General features: G+C 43.1%; 1 protein-coding gene across 1 annotated transcript in view; it reads left to right on the top strand.

Moving 5' to 3' along the window:
* Nucleotides 1–383: 383 nt before the first annotated feature.
* LOC136405163 (bifunctional heparan sulfate N-deacetylase/N-sulfotransferase 4) overlaps nucleotides 384–26,262 on the top strand; it is a 165,303-nt gene continuing 139,424 nt past the window's right edge. The window contains exon 1 of the mRNA XM_066384255.1: nucleotides 384–706. The gene's annotated coding sequence lies outside the window, so the exon portion shown is untranslated. The remainder of the gene's footprint in view (nucleotides 707–26,262) is intronic.

Raw genomic sequence — 26,262 nt, 5'->3', positions numbered from 1 at the left:
TTCTTGCCTTCCACGGGTCACAGCCCCAGTGCGCGGGGGAGAGATCCCACAGATCCCCGTGGGGGGGGGGGGCTCGTCCATCAACCCCCAGGTGTGTGCAGGATGCAGCTGGTGGAGGAGCCTCTGTGGGAACGGATCCCTAGGCTAACAGCGCTGCCTGGGTGACATCACAGCAGCCCCCGGGTCCTTGCCAGTCTCCAGCATGATTAGCTGGAGGACTTGGCCACGCCTGCCAATCATCCTCCGGCAGGGCCGCCCGGATGGTCCTGGAGCCCAAGGAGGAGGAGGAGGAGCAGGAGGCGGAGGAGGGACCTGACCACATAGCAGCAGCAGCAGCACAGCTGGTGGCGCTGATCCCACAGCTCTGGAGCCTGTCGCTGCCCCTGGCTGGGGCTGGGCTGCTCCCTGCTGGAATCCTGCGTCCAGGGAGGAAGCTGCATCTCCACGGTGGTTTGAATCATTCCAGCCGGCTGCTTGTTTTTGAAAAGGACAGCCAGCGTGGGTACCAGTCAGGAGGGGTGGTTGGCTGCGTCCAGACGCCGGGACTGGAGCTGCGGAATCCCCTGCGTCCTGGGGGGGCAGCGTGGAACAGGGGCTGCTGCCAGAGCCAGGACCCCAGTCTACCTCAGCACTGGACAGCTGTCTTCCAACTCGTGTGATCAACTCCACTTAGGAAGAGACAGAGCAGCCAGACAGGCTCCCCTAGGTAAGTCATTGCTGCATGTGCCCAGACCAAGGCGTGTGTGGCGGGGAAGGGATGGGCTGACATGTAAATCAATGGTTAGCCGTGCAGACAAGTGGAACACCATAAAGTTTTATTTAGGAAAGGTCTACACAGAAGCAGATCACAGGTTTAAATCCAATTCAGTCTCCCTGTCGGCATGTGTGGGCTCACCTGTCCCTGCACTTTGCAGAAGTTATATTTACACTGTAAATGGAAAAGACAGCCCTGCCTTAAAAAGAGAAGAGAGAGAGAGAGAGCTTGAAATATTTAAACTATTGCCAGAACATTTGCATAACAGACACCTCACTTGATTCCAGTGTTAGTCTCAGAGGTTGGGAAAATGCCAGTTTTACCAACTCAGCATCCAAACGGTAGGGTTATAAATGTTTCCCTGAGTGGTGTTGCTGTAAACGTGACATTTTCAAGTCACCTGAGATGGGAAGTCCCCTCTTTTGGGACAGGGGATTCACAGCATACCGTGTTCTCATGGTCTGCTGTCACAGACATTGGGAATTATATGATACAGGCATAAATTGCTTTACAAGAAATAGATGCTTTCTTGCGAGGTTTCTGTTAGGAAAGAAAAAATCCATCCCTACAGTCATGCGTGTGTTGCCAACATAGCTTCCCAGGACAAAACAAATGTATGCTGTCCCTGTAAACACTTCCAAATTCCTCGTGCATGGGATAAGTTGGAAAATAGGAAGTGTCATTCCAATACGGTGTTGCTTACCCTTTCCAATGTCTCTATGAGAGACAGCTAATGGACAAGGGACTCTTAAACCCGCCTCTTTCTTTTCAAGTGTCCTGATTAAGTAAGACAGTTGTTTAGAGTCAAATACCATAGTATTTCCAAGAGATGGGTCTATTTTGTCTGTGGTGATAGGTTATCCTGTGAGTTCCGCCGTAACTCTGGAAAAACTTTCCATAGTTTATTCCTTATTGTGTCTCTTTCACGTTCATCTTTGCTTGCTCACTCGGTGTCTTCCATCAGAATGTTTTTCATCAGCTCAAGATTATAAACGTTCTCAAGTGAATGGCATACCAAGATACTGATGTGTTTTCCTAGTGATTTTAGGATTTTTGTTTTTCTTTTCTCACCAACTTTTATGGTTCAAATCCTGGGAGTTTTCTTGCCACAGAAGGAAAACTGAGAAAGAAAAAAAAAGGTTACTGTCATTGGTTGAATTTCTCCAAAACTAGGATGCAGTGATTTCCCCTCAGAGATTTAAATGGTGGCGGGTTTGTTTGTTTGTTTGTTTGTTTGTTTCAGATGAAAGGAATAATGTTTATGTCTTTCATTAAAATGATGCCAGTTAACCAGACCCAGGTTCCAAGGAGGTATGTTGTGTGGACCCTGGCGTTTTCATGAGGTAAATGTTTGCAGTAAGTAGGGGGCACACTGACTCCAATAGTCTGAGTCTGCCCTTGAACTCCTTAAACAGAAGTCATTAGTCAGCAGGATGGGTGGGCCACTTCTCTTCCCCTCAGAGCAAGAATAGGGCCTTCACACCCTGATGGACCACCTGCTGGGCTTGTTGACATCTTCTTAGTAAGGCATCCTCTGAATATGTTCCTTAGGATGGTTCATGTCACAGAGCCCATGCTTGACAGGGGTCCCACGATAAGCTAATGCAAGGCAGGGGGAGATTTTCTTGGCCATTAAATAGAAAGCACAATAGTCTTTTTTTTTTAACTCTATCTTCATGGCAGTCGGTCAGCACTGGGATTAATGCTTGAAAAAAAAAATCATAATGCGAATGACGTATTGACTATAACTTGAAAATCAGCCGTTAGAAGAAAAATGGTGCAATTTGGAATCTCAGACCTCATTCTCAAATGAGGAAAAGGATTTTAACCTTTGATCTCCTTTCCATAACCCTGCCCATGTATACAAACTGCATTTTGTTTTCTTGCCAGCTGAAATTATTAATAAGGAATGTGTCCATTTAAGGGATTTTTTTTCCCTAAATACCTAAAAGGAGTAAAATGGAGATGATTTCCTTTGGAAATACATACAGTCATAAATGGAGAGTTTTATATTTGATAAGCAAACTAGGAAAAAAAAAAAGCATGCCTGTCTCTGTATCTACAGATAGGAATATTTGTATCTATATATCCACCTCACTCTCTTTTATATTTTATCTTAGTATTAAAACGGTTCTATCTATTCTTTCTCACACACACACACTCCAAAAAAAAATTCTGTCACTGGATTTAAAGTAAACTGAGTCTCTCAATTCGAATCTCAGTGCTAACCTCACTTCCTAAAGATGCTATGACAGTCCAGGCCATGGTCCCCAGCAGGTCCACATGAACGTCCTGTCTGAGCAGAGAGGCCGCCGCTGAGGATGCAGCCTGGAGCTCAAACTTCCTGGGCGCACATCGCAGCAGGCAGCAGGGGAAGAACAGAGAGGCCTTCAGCAGGCTCTGTTCATGCCAGAGGATGCCAGCCGCTGGGGAGATGGGAAACAACACCAGCCTTTCGGCCCTGGCTGGGGGCCAGGATGAGAGAGGCTGTGTCCCCAGAGGGCGAAGTCTTTCTGGCCTGAAATTCATTGATAATGCAATGATGTGTAAAGTCTAACCTGAAGTGTGCCTTTTTTTTTTTCCTCTAGTACCTACTAGGGGAGAGTGAACACAGAAACATATCTTCCGGGGGACCGGTAAAATGTCTCAGTAACAAAGTTTTCTTCTTCATTCATAAAGTTGCTCTCAAGGGAAAATGTCAGTGAGCCCGGCAGAGGCTCCTAGCAGGTGAAATGGACCCCCGAGGGCAGGAGGCGCAAGGGTGAGAGGCACGTCTCACCATCACCTTGGGCATGGCAGAGGGGACCCCCCTCCACACACACCTTCAGCGAGAAGGGTGCAGGCTTTGTGACAGACAGTCCCTGGCTGGTAGAGGCTCGGAGGCGGGTGGCTCCCCGGACTGCGGCCCTATCGCCTTGGGAGGCTATGCTCTGTGTCCTCCAGACACCAGGGAAGGGAAGCCAAGATGCCTGCTGATGTATTTTAAGTCGACCAAGTGAGTGGAAGATGGGGTCAGGTGTCACCCCACACCTGCCTCCAGCCTTCACAGAGGAACACCCCACCATCCTCCCATTCAGCACTTCAGGGCACGTTGGCTGCGCCGTGCAGAGTGTTGAGCGTGGTCCTCCGCAGTCAGGGGTGTCTGAGGCTTATAAACGCAAGCCTTTTTTTCCAAGCCTTCTTCATCTTAGTTCTTTCTATAAGGAATGCCCTTTTAGAACAATATTGAATTGATAACAGATTTTCCCAGCACCCCAAAATAATCTGAGAATGAAAATCCAGACATCAGTGGCTTTGGGCATGTCAAAACAAATAGATTTTTTTTTTAACATACATAGTAGCTGACTCCCCCTCTGCCTCCTGGTCAGATGTTTGCCTGTGTCACTTGACATATTTACCTTCTGATACTGTGTCTGTGTTCCTGAGAATTCATATAATTCAGGCCATGGAAAATAGCATAACAAATCAGCATGCATATGACAACCCAAATATTGGCCTTCATGTGACTCACTGAGAAAATTTGCATGCAAAGGCTACTTTAGAAAAAAATTTTTCCCAAGAGATATACTTCAGGTACTTCATTAATACTAAGTGAGTATCATGAGTAGTTCATTAAAATAGGGAAATATATGAGAAGAAAGTGAAGGGTTAAAAAAAAAAGAATATGTTCAAATGCTTGAGAGGGTAATCTTATAACGTACTGAGCACGCTGGGGAGAAGAAGTGACAGGTTTCAGGGGCAAAAGTGAGATTTCTGCCCCACATTCAGTTTTCACACTTCTTAAACACTATCATTTTAAATATTTGAAGAGTTTGATGGAGAAGGCAACTTTCAGCAAGCTAGCACACACACATGCATGTGTGTGCATGGGTTTTGTTTTGTTTTGTTTTTACTTAAATTAAAAATATATATATATTCTGTTTGGACCTTCCAACATCAGATAAACTTGTGTGGTACTTTATTTATAATATTTAACTTTTGGCCCTGGCTGATTGGCTCAGTGGATAGAGCCTTGACCTGGCATGCCATGTCTTAGGTTTGATCTCGGGTCAGGGCACACAGGAGAAGCAATGATCTGCTTCTCACCGCCTCCCTCTCCCCCTCCTCTCTCTCTTCCTCTCTCACAACCAGTGACTCAGTTGGTTTGTGTGTCACCCCAGGCACTAGAGATAGCTTGGTTGGTCCCAGCGTGTCAGCCTCAGGCACTAAAAATAGCTTGGTTGATTTGAGCATCAGTCCCAGGTGGGGATTGCTGAGTGGATCCCAGTCATGATACATGTGGGAGTCTATCTCACTATCTCCCCTCCTCTCACTTAAAAAAAAATAATAATAATTTAACTTTCTCATGAAAAACCTTTCAGTGGATTTAACTTTTTTTTAAATTTATTGTGTTTACATAGATTCTAGTGTCCCCTCAAATGTATCCCCCCTCCCCTGTGTTCCCCTCAACATCCCCCTTGCCCCCCTCCCTGCAATGCCCTCCCCTCTTCCATCCAGGATTTGCTTTTCTGCTCTCTATCACACTGTGTTATGCGTATATAATTTCACCAATCTCTTTCCCTTCTCTGATTCTGGGGATTTAACTTTAATAATCACCTTGTGGAAGTTGAATGTCAGCTGGCCAGGCTCAGTGTGTTTATGCAAACAGGAAATGTGGAAATGCTTCCTCAGTCTCTGTTCTTTCTTCTTTTTCTCTTTTCCTCTGTTTCCTTCTTCTTCCTCTTCTTCCTTCCTCTTCTCTTTCTGTCCTGTCTTCTTTCTCACCACTGTCTTCCTCCCTCCCTTCTTCTCTCCCTATTTCTTATTTATTTCTCTCTTCTCTCCCTCCCTCCCTCCTTTTCTTCTTTCTCCACTTCTTCCTTCCTTCCTTCCTTCCTTCCTTCCTTCCTTCCTTCCTTCCTTCCTTCCTTCCTTCCTTCCTTCCTCCCTCCCTCCCTTCCTCCCTCCCTTTCTCTCTCCCTCCCTCCCTCCTTTCCTCTCTCCCTCCCCCCTCCCTCCCTTCCTCTCTCTCTTAGTCTCTGCCACCTCTGCTGAAATGCTCTCTCACAGAGCCCAGAACAGGCCACTCCTGTCCCTGTGCCGCGATCATATGTCCAGTGGCCCACTCTGCACATGGAAGTGGTTGGGAAATGGCACCGGGTGGTAAAGTGCGCTCAACAAGAAAAGAAAGGTGAGGAATACAGGAACGTGTGTTGGAGGAGCCGTGACAACAGCGCTGACCTGTGGGCAGCTCCCCCACCAGCTCTTCCCGCTGACCGTACCCGGTCCTACAGCCCAGCCCTGGGCTCCCTGTCCCCCCGCTCCTCACGGCATGCTCGCTGTGATCTGTTCACGCCGCTAATGCAACTCAGCGGCAAAAATAAAACGGTAACAATAAATGTACGTCCGCCCATAAATCACTGTTCCGTTCAGTAATGCAAACAGCGTTGAGCTCCTGCGCAGCCCAAAGTGGCGGTGGGTTGATGGAGGGAGGGAGAGCGGGGCGTGCGTTCTGCACGCGGAGTCGCTGGGCCTGGCTCCACGGCTGCAGCAGACACGCCGTGGTGTCGACGGCTAAGCCATAGGACTTGTCATATGTCATTAGACATCTCAAAAGACGTGCTGCCTCTTGATGGATTGTGTAGTTGTTCCGGCCTACAGACAACGGATTAAACCTCAGGAATAAATAGAGTGGCACGGAGATTAATACAAGGGAAGGAAACAGATGCAGAGATGCATCTGTGCTGTGAACGCACATAAAAGTCCCAGTTCTGTTCATTACTCTGGAGTGCAAGTGAATAATTAGAATTTAAATGTCACTTAGTTTCCAACCAATCTTTCACTCAAGAGTTCTGTCAGTGCTATTGAGATTTCTACCCACGGTTAAGTTAAGACGGATGGGGCGGTCGTTTAAAAACTGTACTCGTGAAGATAACAATTAGAAAACAGTGAAATAATAAAAATTACATGTATCAATTCAGTGAGAGAGTTACGTCACCTGGCACCAACCCCCCTGCTCCCATTTTTGAAACCATTTTCTTTGACATGGGCCGTGTGTGTGTGTGTGTGTGTGTGTGTCTGTGTGTGTGTGTGTGAGAGAGAGAGAGAGAGAGAGAGGGATATAGAGACAGAGAGAGAGAGTCAGAGAGAGAGGGACAGATAGAGACAGACAGACAGGAAGGGAGAGAGATGAGAAGTATCAATTCTTAATCGTGGCACATTAGTTGTTCATTGATTGCTTTCTCATATGTGCCTTGACCCAGGGGGCTTCAGCAGACCGAGTGACCTCTTGCTCAAGCCAGTGACCTTGGGTTCAAGCTGGTGAGCTTTGCTCAAACCAGATGAGCCCACACTCAAGCTGGTGACCTCGGGGTCTCGAACCTGGGTCCTCCATATCCCAGTCCAACACTCTATCCACCGTGCCACTGCCTGGTCAGGGTATTTTCTTAATTACCGTGAACACAATGCTCAGGATTGCTCTTTTAGGGTGGAACTCGATTCAGGATGTAAGTTTTTCCCTCCTTCTCCATTTGGACAGATTTTTCTCGTTAATCAGAGACAATAGCTTTTCATTTTTGTTGAATAATGTCCATTATGATAATGATAATAAGTTTTTTCCACAGTTTGTAACATGCACCAAATGCATTTAGGGTGGTAGGTGAACACAGTACTCTCAGGAGGTCCCTGTGGTGGTGTGAGGGCAGTGACCATGGATAAATCACTGTGCTAAGCGAAGGTACTAGGTGAAGAGACAGAGAGCCAGCCAGGAAGTGCCGTTCTGAGAAACTAACCCTCAGAAAATCTATTTAAGAAGTTACATTCCATGCTGAAAACATTCCTTCGTTGTGAAGAACAATGGGACAAGGAGTAGCAACTTTTTGTAAGATGCAAGGCAAGGAGCTGCATTCTGACTCTGCCGATTAATTACTATCCTCAGTTCTGTAAGGTTGTTTGAGAGAGTTTAGGATGTGACACACTGTTAAGCTACTTCCTCTCTGGAGAATGTAATTTTCAACTTTACGTCTACTCTTTATAGCTCTAAAGTCATTAAAATATTAGTATGTGGGTAAATGACCTCAAAATGTCATACTGTCCCCTGTCCCCTGAAAGTGAATGCTATTATTGAAACTTAGCAGAAAAACTGGTCCTGTCTCCTCATAAATTGGTGGGTGTTGGAACCAATATTCTAAAAAAAAAAATTGTTCAGTTGACTGGAATAATGGATTTCAAATAAGGAAATTACAGAGGGATCAATGTAATTATTACATTTGTTGAAATATTTTCACAGTTAACAGAAGTATTTCAGACTCCACAGGAATAAAATATGAGGGGGCTGATCTAATGCTAATTCATGCCAAGTGCATTGATGGAGTCACAGGGCCAGCCTCGAGGTGGCAGCGATCAGTAGTCCACTCGGCACAGGTCTGACATGTCAACATGCGAGTATGGGTTCCCAAGTCCCATCTACGACCCATGTCACCCGACCGCCCCCGCCCCAGGAGGACCATTGTCCCCGCTGTGCTCTCAGAGATGAGCTCAGTACCTACTATCCTGAGGAGTAATCGCTGGGTATGGAGCCGTGACCCAATGTCACTGAGAGGTGTGACAGCAGTGATGCTGAGAGAATGCTTGACCTGCAGGCCAAGGGGCAGGAGTTTGAGAAATGGTGACAGTTGAAGAAACATCTGGGAGTCGTGTCCTGTGAGCACCAGTTGAAGAAAGAATGATATGTGTGTGTGTTCTATTGACTGATTGATTTTAGAGAGAGAGAAACATCAACTTGTTCTATTATGTATGCATTTATTGGTTGGCTCTATACGTGCCCTGAACGGGAATCAAACCCACAAACTTGGCATGTCAGGAGGACGCGCCAACCAACGGAACTATGCAGCAAGGGATTGAAACAATGGTATTTTTAAAAAGACTGTGGAGGGCCTGACCTGTGGTGGCGCAGTGGATAAAGTGTTAACCTGGAAACGCTGAGGTTGCCGGTTCAAAGCCCTGGGCTTGCCTGGTCAAGGCAACATATGGGAGTTGATGCTTCCAGCTCCTCCCTCCCCTTCTCTCTCTCTCTCTCTCTCTCTCTCTCTCTCTCTCTCTCTCTCCTCTCTATAATGAATAAATAAAATCTTAAATAAAAAAAAAAGACTGTGGAGGAACAGTATGGTTACCTTTATATGTTGAAGGGTTTTTTTGAGTGAAAAGTGCATTTGCTTTATGTAATAGGATACCAGAGGACTAACAGGTGAAAGATATTGGTGTGTGTGTGGGGGGGGGGGGGCGTTTCTGTGCAACATCAGGGAAAACAATACATTCTAGAGGTCAGTGAGATTCCAGTCAACCAAATCCCTCGTGCGGAAGGGATTTCTGCCTTGGGTAGGAGACCAGCAGTGGTTAGCGAGGTTTTCTGTTTTTCACTGCGTAACTAGAGAGAGTGATCACTGCCCACCTAAACCCAGCCCTCTGCATTGGTTAGAAGACTGATCCCAAATCCAGGTCAGTAACTATCTAGTAAAATTACAAAGCAAGAGTGCGTCCATCTGTGCTCTAGAGTACAAAGGAAACTTTTTATAGAAGGATCGTTTACAAAGTATAATCTCTTCAAGATAATGAACTGATAAATATCTTAATTAAGCAGATGGATTTTTTAAATTCAAACCTACTGGTTATGCTACTCTTTTGAGCTAGTCCAGGAAAGCACATATCTGAAGATAAAGTGAGTGAATCAGAAAGAGACTCGGGCTCCTGTGAACCTCTAATGAGAAGGACAAGAGAGTCGTGGGCCCTTGTGCAGGAGTGTTGTGGTCACGAATTGATGTCAGGACCAGACGTAGTAGAGGCAGAAGGTGAGGTTGAGTTTCTCCAAAGCTAGATTCTGATGCTTGCTATGCCCTGTCCCGTGTGTGACACAAACATGAAAAACAGAAAGAACCCATTAACCTTCTGTGCCTCCGTTTCGTGACCGGCCAATGGAGGCCATGATACCGACTTCACGGGCTTGCCAGGGGCAGCTAATTATGGCACTCAAGTTCCTCGTCCAGAGTTTGAAACATGAGCCATGTTAAATTAATGGAATTCAGTATTAATTACACACATCAGCACTCTGACTGTGGCCCACAACATAGCTCTTTGTACCGACTAGAAGCAGCTCTGAGTGATGAGTATCGATGGATTCCAGTCCCTTCACTGGGAGACAGTTACCTTCACCCCCTTTGCAGGGTCTCCACTGGACTGGTGAGCATGTGTGTGAATATTCCTAACAGTAAATCTAACTTAACAGATCAAACTCCATTGACTAATGCTGAGTCATCACACAGTTTTGAAAATTAACTAACTCAAATATATTCAGGAAAAACAGACCATCACCTGTCTTGACAAGAGGGAGTAACCGTCAGGACAAGGTTGGATCGGTCTATCTTGATTTTCCCGGCATTATGGAGTGAGAAAACCGGTATTAGAAGATAAGAAGGCAAATTTCAGAAAGTGCAACTGGCTCAAACTGAAAAAAATACAAGGTTGCTTAGAGTGATTCATGTGGCATCTAGATTGACAACGTTTTCTGGAATCATTGTGAAAGTCATGTGTGCATCTTTTATAAGGATGCTAGGTACTACATTAAAATGATTCACTGAGCAAGCCGAGTTGGTAGAAAATACTGGGAGATTATGAAATGTAAAATATTTTGTTCGTCTTCAAAATACCTTTGGGAAAATGAAAAAAGTGGGTTTGTGTTACGGGTGGAATTCATGGAAACGTGTGGAAACCATTGCTGCTATGAAAATTTCCCCCAGTTACTTACTTTGAAATCTATTGACCAGTTTTCTAACCAAACGTAGGGCAGGGTTTTAGGTGGCAGGATATTCAATCTAAAGTCCTTGTCCCCACCCACCTCTGTGGTCACACAACGAGAAACACAAGAGAGCTGAGTGCCCCTCCATCACCCCGACTCATGGCTGGAACCCCCCACAGAAACTCTGAATTTCTGCAAATGGCTGGTGATGACTCAGACCAAGATTAAACGAATACAAATTCAAAGTTCAGCCAAAAGCACGATGGTGTGTCTGAAACGGACCTATGGTTTCCTCATGTAGAGCGAGATCTTCTTCATTCCTATCCTTTATTTTCCAAAGATTTCTTGAAGATCACCAACATATTCTACCTTTTAAAATCTCACAGTATTTTCTACCAAACAGGTTTGCTCAATGAATTACTTTGGTTCAATTTTCCTTTTCTTTATTCTTTTTTAAATTTTTTATTAATTTAAATTTATTGTGTTAACATGAATTCAAGTGTCCCACTCAATATAACTCCCTCACCCCCACTCTGTTTTGGTTCAATTTTCTAAGCCTCCTTTTCAAGCATTCATAAGTAACATCTGTAATAATTCTAGATCCCAGTCAGCAAGTATTGAAAGAGGAGCATCTCAAGAAATGTTGCCTCTGACAAGGAGCAGAATGCTTGAAGTCACTCCAATTCTCTTTCCATGAGTTTTTACCATGCGTTTCCCAAAGTGCGAGAATTGTGTGTCCCGGATTAGTTTGGGGTGGGGGGAGATGAAGTTCTGGTATGGGGTGTATGTACATGCAACCAGCCATGGTATTACTGGCGAAGGGTCAAGCTTGCAGGAGCTAAAAGTTAAGATAGCATAAAATATGAAGCAGTTAGATTATTTTTTAAAAATAAACATAAATTGCCAGTGAAATTGAAGGTAGCCTGTCTCCCTTTGGTAAAGATTTAGCTAACTGTTTTGTGCTGTGTATATTACAAATGCCCTGAGGTAAGAGAAATTAGGGTTAGGGTGGAAAGAGTTCCTCTAGGACATAGACAGGCTACCATTAGAAAACAAACCCTCAAAAGGAAATCTTGCCCTGGCCGGTTGGCTCAGTGGTAGAGCGTCAGCTTGGCGTACAGGAGTCCCGGGTTCAATTCCTAGCCAGGACACAAAGGAGAAGTGCCCATCTGCTTCTCCACCCTTTCCCCTCTCTTTTCTCTCTGTCTCTCCCTTCCCCTCCTGCAACCAAGGCTCCATTGGAGCAAGGTTGGCCCAGGTGCTGAGGATGGCTCTATGGCCTCTGCCTCAGGCACTAGAATGGCTCTGGTTGCAACAGAGCAATGCCCCAGATGGGCAGAGCATCGCCCCCTGGTGAGCATGCTGGGTGGATCCCAGTCGGGTGCATGCAGGAGTCTGTCTGACTGCCTCCCCGTTTCCAACTTCAGAGAAATACAAAAATAAAAATTTTTTAAAATAAATAAATAAATAAAAATAATAAAAAAAGGAAATCTCAGCATTTCCATCAAAATAGAGTCCTTTCAAAGTCTTGTGCACAGCACCGAAGTCCTCCTTCTGCACATGTGCTGTCCCGGTGTAGGTCAGGGAGTGGAGGAGGTCCGTAGCGTCATGAGAACTTGTGGGTTCACATTATGGTGTGACATCAGACAGGTCTTCTCACATCCTCCCATAGATCTGATTCTGCATTCCTTCACTCCCTGAGTTCTTTAGATGATGATCTCAACAAGTGGACTGCACAGTATAGCTGTCTGGACACAAGATTAAGTGTCCATTTGAGAAGAGTGTATTTTTTATGACAAGCAGCTCCAAGTGGGTGGTATGGAACATCCCACATAGAATCCCAATAGTGAGATACTATATGGAAAATCCTCACTCGGTTTCCTATAAACTAGGCAATGGGCTTCCGTTTTACCGCCTCCAAAAGAATCCAAATTTTTTCTAGACATTTGTGTTGAGGACATCAGGGGTATCTAGGTAAGAAAATCAGTGGCAGAGATGTGGCTGTTGAAATGAATTTTAAGAGATAGTAATCTTTCATTACTTCTGATGTGGGAGAACCCTGTTGATGATAAGGTAACAACTTACCTCAATTCACAGAGAGAGTAATTAAACTACCCACAGTATGGCTTCTAAGAGACTCTGGATAGGAATATAACTTAGGAATCTAAGTGTGGTACTCAGTTAAACATTAAATTCACAAGTAAAAAGCCAATGGGCCTGACCAGATGGTGGCGCAATGGATAGAGTGTTGGACTGGGATGCAAAGGACCCAGGCTTGAGACCCTGAAGTCGCCGGCTTGAGCACAGGCTCATTTGTTTTGAGCAAAGCTCACCAGCTTGAACCCAAGGTCGCTGGCTCGAGCAAGGGGCTACTCGGTCTACTGTAGCCCCCCAGTCAAGGCACATATGAGAAAGTGATCAATGAACAACTAAGGTGCCACAACAAAGAATTGATGCTTCTCATCTCTCTCCCTGCCTGTCTGTCGGTCCTTGTCTGTCCCTCTCTCTGACTCTCTCTGTCTCTGTCACACACACACACACACACAGAAAAAAGCCAATGCTTGGTGATGGACAAGGATTTGACTTGGGAGGGGGTGTGAACACACAAAACAGTGTAGGGATGTGCTGTAGAATTTTATACCTGAAACCTGTTTAATTATGTTAACCAGCGTCACCCTAATGAATTCAATGAAAAAACAAACAATCAAACAAATCCAATGAGTATAATTTAAAAAATAATTTCTAGTTTAATAATGTCCTTTGGGATTTCTTGAAATTAAACTCCAAGGTTAAATATTAGACAGAATTATTTTTCTCCCTTTTACTGCATCTCGAGTGCAGAGGTGCATTCTGCCCTGTGGGGCTCCATTTACTTATCTCTGTGTCTTATGCTCCCTTGCCTGTGAGAATCAGAGGCTAAGCGACCTCTTTGTTCATGGTAACTACTCCCATAATTGTCTCCTGAGACAAGTAACAAGCATGCAGATCAATACTAAATATAATAATGGGCTTTAAAAGAATGATCACTGAGCTGAGCTGTTACCAGCGACGGTAGTCATTTTAGGGCTGTGGGCTCTGAGTTGATTTAACCAGTGTGTGTGTGTGTGTGTGTGTGTGTGTGTGTGTGTGTGTGTGTGTGTGCACGCGCACGCACGTGCGCAGAATGGCACAGGAATGAGCACAGGGCACAAGGGTCACCTGGCTACCCTGTCGGGTCCACGTCTTAGTTTTCCCTTCTGTTTCCCATCTGTTTCCCCTCTTGCTCCTCACAATCCAAACCCTTCCATTCTTCAGTGATCAGAGCAATGCACCTCCCTCTCTGGCCCTGTCCTGGTGCCTGGTCCACAGGACTGTCCCCTCGGGACGCTCACCACCCACCGCTCAGAAAGCTCACCTGGCTAATACGCATGCACATCTCAGGACAGAGAGTTCCGTGTTCCTTCTAGCTCTTCCTCCCCGACCTGTGCACCTGCCACAGCTCTGGACTAGTTCACCACCGACTTCCCTCTCAACTCACTCGCGTCCTGTACTTGACTTCACTACACCCCTGGACGTCTGGCCAGGGTCGACAGAGTCAAGCTCCCTTAGTCAAAATGCATTTCGGGTTCCTCCGTATTCTTTTATGTGTGTGTCTTGATAGCTGATTTTTTTCCAGCACTGAATCACATTCCATTTTAAAAAAGAACTAGCAACGTTTATTTACCCATTCACCTATGCGAAGGACGTCTTGGTTGTTTCCAAGTCTTGGCAGTAATGACGAAAGCGGCTCGACACAGCCATGCGCAGGTTCTGTGTGGATGGATGCACGTTTCCTACTCTTGGGTGTGAGGAGCAGGGATCGTGGTGGCTGTATCATGCAAAACCAGGGGTAGCTTTCTAAGGAACTGCATAGCCGCCTCCCAAAGTGGCTGCACCGTTTCTCATTCCCACCGGCAGAGAGCAAGAGTCCACAGTGCTCCACACCCTCACCAGCACTCAGAGGTGTCAGTATGCAGGGTTTTAGCTGTTCCATAGGTGTGCAGGGAGAGCTCACTGTTATTTTTATATGCCATCCCATAATGATGTGTGACATGGAACATTGTCTCACAGGCTTGATTTCCATCTCCATTTCTTCTTTGGTGAGAGGTCTCTTCAAGCTTGAACCCATTTTTCTAATTGGGTTGTTAATTTTCTTACTGTTGAGTTTGAAGACGTCCTTGTAGAGTCTGGATAACAGTCCTTTCTCAGATAAATCTTTCACAGATATTTTCTTCCAGTCTCTAGCTGGTCTTTCAGTGTTTTTTGTTTTTTTTGACATTGTCTTTCACAATATGTAGAACTTTTTTTTATTATTTGTAATGAAATCCAACATATCAATTATTTCTTTTGTGGATCGTGCCTTTGGTGTTTTATCTAAAACTACATCACCAAACCCAAGGTCATCTCAGTTTTCTGCTCTGTTTCTTTTAGGACTTTTATAGTCCATTTTCCATTTTGGTTTCTGATCGATTTTGCATTAATTTTTTGAGAAGGATATAGGCTCTGTATTCAGATTCTCGGTTTGTTTGTTTGTTTGTTTGTTTTTATGTGTGGACATCCAGTTGTTCCAGGGACATTCATCAAAAACTGTCCTTTCTCCACTGAATTGCCTTTGCTCATTGTCAAGTCAGTTGGCTCCCTTTATACGGGTCTATATTCTGGGCTCTCTGTCCTGGCCCATCAACCTGTGTGTCTGACCTTTCATCACTACCACACGGTCTTGATTACTGAGGCTTGATAGTAAGTCCAAGTTTTCTGCCTTCCTTTCCCTTCAATATTGTGTTGGCTATTCCGAGCCTTTCTCTTTATATAAACTTCGTTTGCTCTTTTTTAATTCTGTTTTCCATTTGCAAAATTCTTCATCTGGACTATTGGAATCAATTTCTAACTGATCTCTGTCTCGATATTCCAGTCTATACTCTTTCTCCCTAAAAAAAAAAAAAAGAAAAGAAAGAGAAGTTTACATGTCAGTCTTAAATGAAAATACCTTAATATTTGTCTAATACCTAATGGCAATTTAAAATTCTAAGCATTTTGAATAAGATCTTTTTATCTTCTGGTACCTACCATTCATTTCAATTTCTACTCAATTTTCTACTACCCCGTTTTTTTTTTTTTTGTATTTTTCTGAAGCTGGAAACAGGGAGAGACAGTCAGACAGACTCCCACATGCGCCCGACCGGGATCCACCCGGCACGCCCACCAGGGGCGACGCTCTGCCCACCAGTGGGCAATGCTCTGCCCCTCCAGGGCGTCGCTCTGCCATGACCAGAGCCACTCTAGTGCCTGGGGCAGAGGCCAAGGAGCCATCCCCAGCGCCCGGGCCATCTTTGCTCCAATGGAGCATTGGCTGCGGGAGGGGAAGAGAGAGACAGAGAGGAAGGAGTGGGGGTGCAGAAGCAAATGGGCGTGTCTCCTATGTGCCCTGGCCAGGAATCGAACCCGGGTCCTCCGCACGCCAGGCCGACACTCTACCGCTGAGCCAACCAGCCAGGGCCTACTGCCCCTTTTTAAAGTGAGTGTAGAGACAGTAAGAATGAACAAGACTAAGAAAGAATAAAACCCCTGACTCAAATCTAGATTCTAATGGGAGTTATAGATAAGAATAATGATATTATTTATATAGTTTATTATTGTTAAAAATCACAAAGACACAAGAAAGAAAAACAAAGAAGGGTATAGAAAGTGCTGGGAAAGAGATGGTAATTTTGGACTTGGAGTCAGGAGCAGTTAGACTGAGACTAGTTGATATAAATTGTAAAAATAATTCCTCTGGCCAATGTATTATTTAAAAAAATAATATGGGGTAAGGGAAGTGGCAGATATCTATGAAGAAGATATTTCAATAATGCAGTGAGGATATAATGCTCATTTGGATGGAGTGATCGCTGAGAAGATGTTGAAGAGTGTTCAGAGTCTAGATATATTTTATAGGTAGAGACAACAGATTGAAAGTCAGGTGGGTCTGGTGGGAAAAAAAGAGAGGAGTCAACTAACCCCAACATGTGTGTATGTGTGTGTGTCCTTAAGCAAATAAATGAATGGAGTATCATTTATTTACCTGGGAAAACTGTGGAAGAAATCAATTTTGAGTTAAGAAAAGTATCAGGCAGTCAGATTTGGTCTTAAACCTGGGATGCCCATCAGAATGCCAAGTGAAAATACCAAGTAGATGGTTGACTGTACCAATAGGAGCAAGTAAAGGTTCAACTGGAGATGCAAATCTTGGAGCCAGCTGATACCACATGAACTGTATTGAAACATTTTGATGAAATGATATGGGTAACCCTGATGAAAGCAGGTGCCAGAGAGAATTGGACATGTGGTTTACAGGAGTTTTGCTGGAAAGAGGAAATAAATGGGACAATAGTTGTGGGGTAAGAGAGTCTTGAGAGAAACAACAGGATGTTTATGTCCTGATGTGAATACTCTCCTGAGAAGGGAGACAGGTGACTCTCTGGGTTGGAAGAGAACATTACTGGAGCATTATCTTGACTGAGTGGGGGATGAAGCCTACAACCAGCGCACAATGGGGGGAGGGGTGGCTCATGGCAAGAAGGCATCACCCACCCAGAATATAACATCTGCTCACATGAGAGAGCGGTAGCAGGTGCTCACGGAAATGCTTGTAGGCTCGCTACTGTGTTCTCCATGAAATAGAAAACAGGATCACCAGCTGAGAGTGAGCGAAGGGAAAGAAACGTTAGACGTGTGAAGAGAGAGAAGGTGTCATCTAGGAGAAGAAGTGATTCACGGACCAGAAAGCAGAGCGTGGTCACCAGCAGGGTTGATGCCCACCTGGGGCTACCGGTCAGGACTGGAAGGGGAGATTGGTCAGCTTGGAGAATAAAGGCATGGGTCACGTGGATCGTGGCCATTAGCCCAGGAGAAGAGTGTGTCATGACATAAGAGGTTAAAAGGGTTTGAGGATATATTAAATGGAATGGATATAATTGGAACTTAATCTGGGAGTGAAGGAATGAGAAACCAGGAGATGGAGAGGAACAAGTTAAAGCACTTTGGCTTCACGATGCCAGGGGCTTGAACTGTTGTTGAAGTTGGGGTGAGAGGTGACACGAGATAAAAAGATAAGAGATTGCGATGAAATAGCAGGCTCGATAAAAGTCAACGTTGTGAATGGGTAGCAGTTATACAGTCATTTTTTATAATGGCGAGATCTAGCCTACCACAGGACTCGGTGGCAATGGTAGAGAGGAAGACCAGGACGTGAGGGAAGGGATTTGAAAGTTGACTGTAAGGCATGGAGTTAGAAGGATCTCCTCTATGGACAGGTAGTCACTGTTAAAACAAATGAGAGCTATGAAGATGGGGTTGGAGCAGGCTCACCTACTGTATTGGTCGATGCCTGAAGAGGTGAGTGGTTGGTATGGGTGAGGAGAGGGAACAAGGGTGGAAAATGGTCTAGATGTGACCACAAGCAGCCAGGACACCTAACCAACCTCCTAACCCAGTGGTCAGAGACCTGGGGTCAAAGCTATGACTAGGACCAAAGGGCTGCAAGGTCCTCGGGGGAGGAGGGGTTTCAGCTGGAGCAAGAAGGTGAAGACAGCATCAGGAAGGGGCTTCCTCACACAGGGAGAGAACTGATCATGGACCATGTATCTAATAAGCCCAGGGAGAAGTTTAAAGAGACGGAGATCTCATATTGGGTGCAGCCTCAACTAATTGCAGCTAGAATAATTTTATTTTCAAAAAGTTCACACTCTGAGTTACTAGGGCTAGAAACTCAACAGGCTAATTCTAAGGGGATTCTGGTCCACCTCTACAGCAGCTGATCTCAACTTTTTCATGCTATTTTATTCTTTTTTATTTTTATTTATTTATTTATTTATTTTACAGATAGCCATTTTTTTTATAAATATTTTGGTTACAATTTTTACATTTTATTTTTTTTTTGGCTATATTGCTTGTAACTTCCTTTTCTGTGTTACCCTTCATTAGTTACTACTATTAAAGTTGTGGTAGCCTCATAAAATGTGGTCGACAGGTATTACTTTTTCTCCATTTCTCTGGAAAAGACTATGTAAAACTAGAATTAATTATCCTTTGAAGCTTCAATAGGATCTTCTGGTGAAGGAATCAATGGCAAGTTTCCTTTGTGAAATAGTCTATGTATTCATAATCTTGAATTTTGCTTTATTTATTTATTTATTTATTTTTATAAATAAATTTTTATTAATTTTAATACTTATAATTCACTTTTACAAAGCTACATTTTCTTGATATTTCTTTTATTTAAATTCATTTACAATTAAAATTATTTTTACAGTCTGAAACAATTGTATCTTCTCTTTCTCATCCTTATCAGTTTTGCCTTTTATCTTTTTATCTTAACGTCAACAGACGTGTCAAATTTATTAGCCCCTTCAAAGAAACCACATTTTGGCTTAATTTTTCTCTCTATTGTATATATTTTTGTCTGATTAATTTCTGCTCATGTTTGTTATGTCTTTGTTATTATTTTACTGTTATTCTCTAGCATATTGAGAGGAATACTTACCTTATTAGCTTATTAATTCTTGCACTTTTTTTCAAATATATGCTTCTAAGGTTCTAAATTTCTTTAACTATTATGATAGCTAAATCTACAAGTTTTGATAGGTGTTATCTTGGATATAATTTTTAGTCTATAATACACATTCATTTGAGATTTTTCTTTGCCATAAGTTATTTAGGATTATCTTTCTTACATTTTAAATATATGAAAAATGTCTGGTTATTTTGTTATGTTTCTAAGATTAAGCACATTTTTATGTGATTTTTAGTTCTTAAAAAGTATTGTGACTTTCTCAGGACTCAGTATGATTAATTTTTATAAGGATCTCCAAGTTTAATACCTATTCTACAATTATTGAATATCATAATTTAGATATGTCTTTTATACCAAGTTTGTTAATTATGTTGTTTAGGTCTTTTTTATATTTTTAAATCTCTCGAACTTTTCAGACACTTCTTGAGGAACATTGTAAGTTCTTCCTCTATGTTCACCTTGCAGTCCTGACCATTTCTGTTTTATACATTTGAGGCTGTGATGTGAAATGCATAGAAATTTACATTTTAATGACTTTCTAGTAAGCTGAATTTTGTCGTATTATAATTTAATTCATTTTGCTTTAAATCTAATTTCCTAATATTTACATCAGTTTTGTTTCAATTAAAATAGTTCTCTCTTTTTCCAGATGTTTACAGTCACATTCATTTGTATATCACTTATAAACAGCATATACTTGGACCTGGGGGAGTTTTAGGTCAATCTGTCAATCACCAATCTTTGTTTTCAAAAGATGATTTATTTCTTTCATAGTTAATGTAATTAGTGACAAAAAAAAAAAAACAGACCTATTTATTTTCTTTTCCATGAATCATACCCACTTAGTTTCTTTTTCTCTCTCTATTCCTTTTTTAATTGACCATTTTTCTTGAATCTTATTTTTTCTCCTCTACTGGTTTTGAGGCTATATATTTCCTTATTGGTTCATTAGAAATCAAAAGATATTAACTTACAAATGTCTAAAGTCTATTAACATCATAATGTTAATACAGGGTTCTTGGAACGTTTTTATTTCATTTGCTGCCTCTAACTTCTGTGGTCTTATTCCTGTTTATTTAACTTAGGCTTAGTGTTTCATTCTAGTCCCCATAAGGTTTTATTATTCCCATTCTATCTTCTTAAGGTCATTTAGATTAGTCCACATTTTGAACAGTTCTTTTATCTTCAGTCTGTTCCACAGTTTGAACTCTCTTCCTGTGTTTGAGAAACTTACAACCTTATGAGTTTCCACCTCTTAACTTTAAGTGTCAGCTGCTCAAGTCCCAGCCTCCCTGGTACCCGAGTCATGGTTGGGCCAAACACCAATGCCTGATTTGATAAATGCCCACAGACTGTGAGTCAGAAGCCGGTGAAATATAAGAATCGCGTTAGGTTAGGATGTCTCACCCACATCCGCGTGCCTGAGGCATCAGTACGGCATCTCTGGAAGAACTGCCAGATTGCCATGTTGGTGATGATGATGGCACAATGCTTGGTCAATGGCCACTTTTTCAAATGGGGTTCTATGATTTGTGGTGTGTATAAGTGTGTGTGTGTGTGTGTGTGTAGCCTTAACCATGGTCTGAGCAGGTTATATGACTACATCTAATTAAGAACTATATTGAGATTGCATCTTTTCAAGCACCGTGACATTTGCATTCCAATTATAGTTTGTAACTTACATTGCCAACTTCTTCAGGACCCATTTACGGCACATTCTGTGATCCTGAATGTGATTGCTGAGTCCTTGAAAATGCTTTCCTGTAACAAATTTATAATGCCTAATTATGGGACATCGACATTGGAGAAAAATTCAAAAGATGAATAGAAAGAAACTCTCTCATACGTTTTACTCAGGATGATTAATTTGAATACATTTCATCACACGTACAACCTCCTAATAACCCATTATCTTTCAGGTCATCTGCAAAGCAGCTACATGAGAGCAGGTGTGTTCTCAGGTTCTCAGGTAAATGATAAATTATAATGGGAGCACATAGTGTTACAATTCCAAGATACAACCAAACAACAGTATTTAGTATCTAGCAATCTTCCTCTGCAAATAAATCACACTGACGTTCTCAGCTGAAATTATACCCTGGATTTTAAATTATTCCTGACATGTAGTGTGTTTTGCATTTCCACCTCAGAACTGAGAAGTAAATGGGGAGCTGACCTAAATCCTGGGGTCCGTTTTTCTTTCTCGTATGTGTTTTGCTCATCAATTTTCTGTTCTTTGCTCTTAAGAAATTAAAAAGAGTCAATCATTTATGCAGATTCAAATCCTTAGAAATTGTGGGGGTTTTGTTTTGGGTTTTTTTTTTTTGAAAGGGGCAAATGAAATGATTGCACAAATTTGTTTGCCTAAAAGAGGAATATAAAACTGAACAGTAACTCTCACGAAAAGCACATTATTGTATTAGAAATAAAATAGGCCCTGGCCGGTTGGCTCAGTGGTAAAGCGGCGGCCTGGCGTGCAGAAGTCCCGGGTTCGATTCCCGGCCAGGGCACACAGGAGAAGCACCCATCTGCTTCTCCACCCCTCCCCCTCTCCTTCCTCTCTGTCTCTCTCTCCCCCTCCCGTAGCCGAGGCTCCATTGGAGCAAAGATGGCCCGGGCGCTGGGGATGGCTCCTTGGCCTCTGCCCCAGGCACTAGAGTGGCTCTGGTCGCAGCAGAGCGACGCCCCGGAGGGGCAGAGCATCGACCCCTGGTGGGCAGAGCATTGCCCCTGGTGGGCGTGCTGGGTGGATCCCGGTCAGGCGCATGCGGGAGTCTGTCTGACTGTCTCTCCCCGTTTCTAGCTTCAGAAAAATACAAAAAATAAATAAATAAATAAATAAAATAAACATCCTCTTTGAATTATAGATATATTATATATATCTTGGGAATATTCTGTTTCCTTAGAGATCAAGGTTTAGATATTTAAAAATTCACCCAAACTAGAAAAGTATTAAGTGTTGTTTTGGGGAACAACACCGAAAAAAAGGAGGACTTAAATTTAAAATATCAGACATGAAAATTCAGAAACAGAGAATCATGCAGACAATAATGTATTACAACGAGGAAGAGGACTGAGTAAATGTACTTGGTGTGGGATTGGGACAGAATTGGTGCTTTGTCATAAGAATCCCTGAGGCTTCCCTGATGTCACAGCGGGGCGCTGGTCCTGACAGCAGTCACTCACCTGTGGGCTTTCTCTCTTTTGTGTGGGAGGCTGTCAATGAGGGCAAGTGCTGTCTGTGGTCTATATTTGCAATAAAAGCAAGAACTTGTCGCCCTCTAGTGTTGAAAAGGCCAGGCCATCCAAAGAGTGTTAAGAATAAACACAGAAATAATTCACTCTAAAAAAGCAAATCTCTTCATTTTCTCTTTTCAAATAAATAAGAGGTACCAATATACAGGTTAACGTTTTGAATCCTAGGGAAACAAACGTCAGACCTGATCCACCTCTTTCTCTGTGATACAAAATGTCAACTGGATGGAAAGTAAATTATTATTTTTTTTATGTTTTACTTTTTATCATTTCAATTACATTGTTTTTATTCTAGTTTTTTGGGTAAGCGTGTTAAAAAAAACTTTAGAGAAGCTAAGTTAATTATAATATTTTATCTCCTAGTATTTTTTATTGTTCTGCTTGTGATATAAAATTAGATGTAAATATTATCTCAATGATTAAAACAAGTAATGAACTCAGTTTGGCAGCCTAGGTCACTCGGTATGCAGAGGTGACTTTGGGGGTCCTGTGTAGCCAGATTCTGTGCCTGGTGAAGACCCTGTCCCTTTTTCCGAAATGCAAGGTCAAGGACTGAGTAAAAAAGTCCCATGGGAAATACCTTCTTCAAAAGAACATAAGTAGAAAGTTAAGGACTGGGTTAGAACAACAGATATTCATAAAATTACCATCAGAAGCAAAGTTATTCTGGGGGGAAACATACTAAGAGCAATACAATCCAAGTTTCTGCACACATTCACGTCTGTGGTGCAGAATGGGTGTGGATGGCCACCCCCCATGTAGTATCTGCTCTTCCCTCTCTTGCCTCACAGCCCGCTCTGTGCCTTCTAGGTCCCGCCAGCAATCGCCCGTGGGCACATCCAGGTGGCTGCCTACCTGTCACCAGTCTCCCTGGCTGGCAGTCAGTGGGGATGTGTGGGGCAGGTTCCCGCTGCAGCCGCCTCACGGGAGCCCAGGTGTGCATCGCGGCCACACTTGCTGCCTCCCAGGCTCCAGATGCACTGGAGTCAGGAGCCGGTGCTGAAACCAGAGTAGACAAATGGTCGATGTGAGCTCAGGTACGTCTCCCGGAAGGTCCATGTTGTCGGCGACGCCAGGAAGACGAAACTTGGACTCTTGGAGATGGTGACACTCTTTTTACTCCAAGTATTTTTTTTAGTAACAGATAAATATGAGTTGGGTGTTTTTAAAGAATTATTGACACATATCTAAGGTCTTCTGACAAATTCAGACTCATCAGAACCAATGGAGGCATCAAAATATCCCACGAGTAAGTAAACTTGGAGATAATTTAGCGCGATTGATTTTCCGACGTTCAAGACCTTAGACTGGAATTCTGAGATCCTTGTTCCAATAAAACTATTACAAATATAATACTATGGAATATCAACTTAACAGACTTAGTCAAGATTACTAAGTTTCTGCCATGTGTCCAATCTGGCACTTTGCTCGAGCAAAGTGACAGTTGCGAAGTGTGGAAAGAGAAACAACATGCCGGCCAAGCAGTTGAAACTGTTCCCACATCCTCTTGGGAAGATGCACAATGCAAGCACATAAAAATGTAAAGGAATCACAAAAACAACACACTCAGACACTTAGAGGAAGAGAGGTTACCAGCACTCGGTATGAACGGTGAAGGCTTGTTCACAAGACTGTCAAGTTTCAGACTTTGAAGCAGCCTTAATGTTTTCAAAAGCACCCCCCTTTTAAACTTCTACTTGGGTTTTTATTGTGCTGGATCACCCTCATGTTCTATTTTACTCAAAAGTAGAAGAGTAGGGAGGCTAGGTTGTGGATCTGCCAGGCTGAGGACTTTATTGAAACCAAACGGTAACCTACCCAGGACTTCTTGACTGTGTTCGCCTTCTTTTCTAACTGGTTCTGTTGCAATTTTGAGGTAAGAGGTAGGATACAGATTATGTGTGTCGTGTAACCACAGCTACAAAAGATCAAATGACACAGAGAGAGGACCACAGAGATATGTGAGAGGGTTGATGTTTTATTTTTATTTTTCTGGGTTTTCAAATGTTTTATGCTTTCATAGTAAGAAATATACTTCAAATTTTTTTGTTAAAAAAAAAGTAGCAGTGTTACTTTTTAAGCACTTTTTTTTTTTTTTTTTTTGGTATAACCTTTGTAGATGAGACGATTTACCAGGAAGTCTTATGTGGCCAAACAGAAACATGAGTTTAGGTCATATTTTCCTCCTTTTAAAATTCCCATGCTTTTCTATACACATGGCATACACACAGATATTTGCCGTTTGGTTTTGATAAGAATGGATTCTTCCTTGAGAGGAATCCTCCTTAGGAAAGCAAGACCCCGGGATGTATGGATCAGACACTGAGTCCGTCTCCAGGAAATGGTGAAAAAGACGTCTCCTGCCATTGATTCTTCTCTGTGCTGAGCTGTCTTTATAATCCCCATCTGTCGGTCCCTGTGAAGAGAGCTCAGGGCTGAGGACCCGGTGTCATATTACGTTACACTATAATATGGTGCTAGCAATGTTGTCATCATGTTTGATGTGACACTCTCAGGAGTCTGTCCTGATAAAAAAAAAATGCACACGCTTTGGGGACCAAAATAAACTTATATTATGTCACTGAAATCAAGAAAACATGAAGTATATAAAAGTTAGGTAATAATCTACCCCTCTTCCAGGGTAGAAAAGATCATTATTTCAGAAAAAAATATAATAAAGCAGGCCACTTTGATTTTGATTTAGTGGTAAAAATTACTCTTGACTCCAGACCCTCGTTTTGAGGGAAGTTATATATATGCAGCTGTGGTTGTTGCCAAAAATAACACACCGTGTTTTATGGTCTGGAAGCAGAAAGGAGTGTCGGGCCCAAGCGTAAGATGTCAGCCCGTTCCTGGTCTCAGAGTGTGTTGAGTCTAGAACAGATATTTTCTGAAATGACTCAGTATCAGGAGACCACACTCATCCTCCGCTCTAGCCTCTGTGAGATCGACAGTTCCCCGAAAAGCAGGCTAAATAAACTGTGCTCTTTGAGCCGTGCTTCTCGAACCCTTTGACCACTACCCAGAATCAGAATGAATCTTCCACGGGGCCCAGAAACACAAATAAACACACACACACACAGAGCAAACTAATGCAACTTTGCTCACACCCCTCGTACGCTGCCCCAACACAGAGTAAGTACCTCAGGGCGGCTGCTCTGGTCCCTTGCATGTTCCTGTGGGTGTGGGTGGCTAACGATTTGAAAGAAGGGGGCAGCCTCTCTCGAAAAATGGTGATAACTTCTGGAATTTTCCTCAGGAGAGCGTTCAGAGCCATTAACATATAGGAATAAAAGGTTAAATGGTTACATAACACAGTATTTAAAAACCACTGTGTTGTTGAGATGAGCTAATTCTCCATAATATTCCTAAGAGCAAAGAAAAAATCTTACGAAGCACATGGAAACCGAGTGCTTCTCCACCCACGTGTCACGGAACGTCACGAAATGTCACGGCTTGCTGGGACACTGCTCCCCCTGTGGTCGGCCCAACTCACAGCACAGTCTTGTGAGCTGTTCCCATTCACCTCTAGAATATTTCTCCACATTTTTGGTAGATACTTCTAACTTTGAATATCTGAATTTTTACATTTTATTTATTTTTTTTATTTTTTAAGCAAAAGAGGCAGAGGGAGAGAGAGACAGACAGACAGGGACAGACAGACAGGAAGGGAAATAAATGAGAAGCATCAATTCTTTGTTGTGGCTCCTTAGTTGTTCATTGATTGCTTTCTCATATGTGCCTTGACTGGGGGGACTGCAGCAGACCGAGTGACCCCTTGCTCAGGCCAGCGACCTTGGGCTCAAGCCAGCGACCATGGGGTCATGTCTATGACCCCACACTCAGGCCAGCGACCTGCGCTCAAGCTGGAAGAGCCCGCACTCAAGCCGGTGACCTTGGGGTTTCAAACCTGCG

This window comes from Saccopteryx leptura, chromosome 1 (genome assembly GCF_036850995.1).
Source record: "Saccopteryx leptura isolate mSacLep1 chromosome 1, mSacLep1_pri_phased_curated, whole genome shotgun sequence".
Classification (NCBI taxonomy): Eukaryota; Metazoa; Chordata; class Mammalia; order Chiroptera; family Emballonuridae; genus Saccopteryx; species Saccopteryx leptura.
Note: the sequence above shows the minus strand (reverse complement) of the source record. Positions and strands in the feature narration are given on the sequence as shown.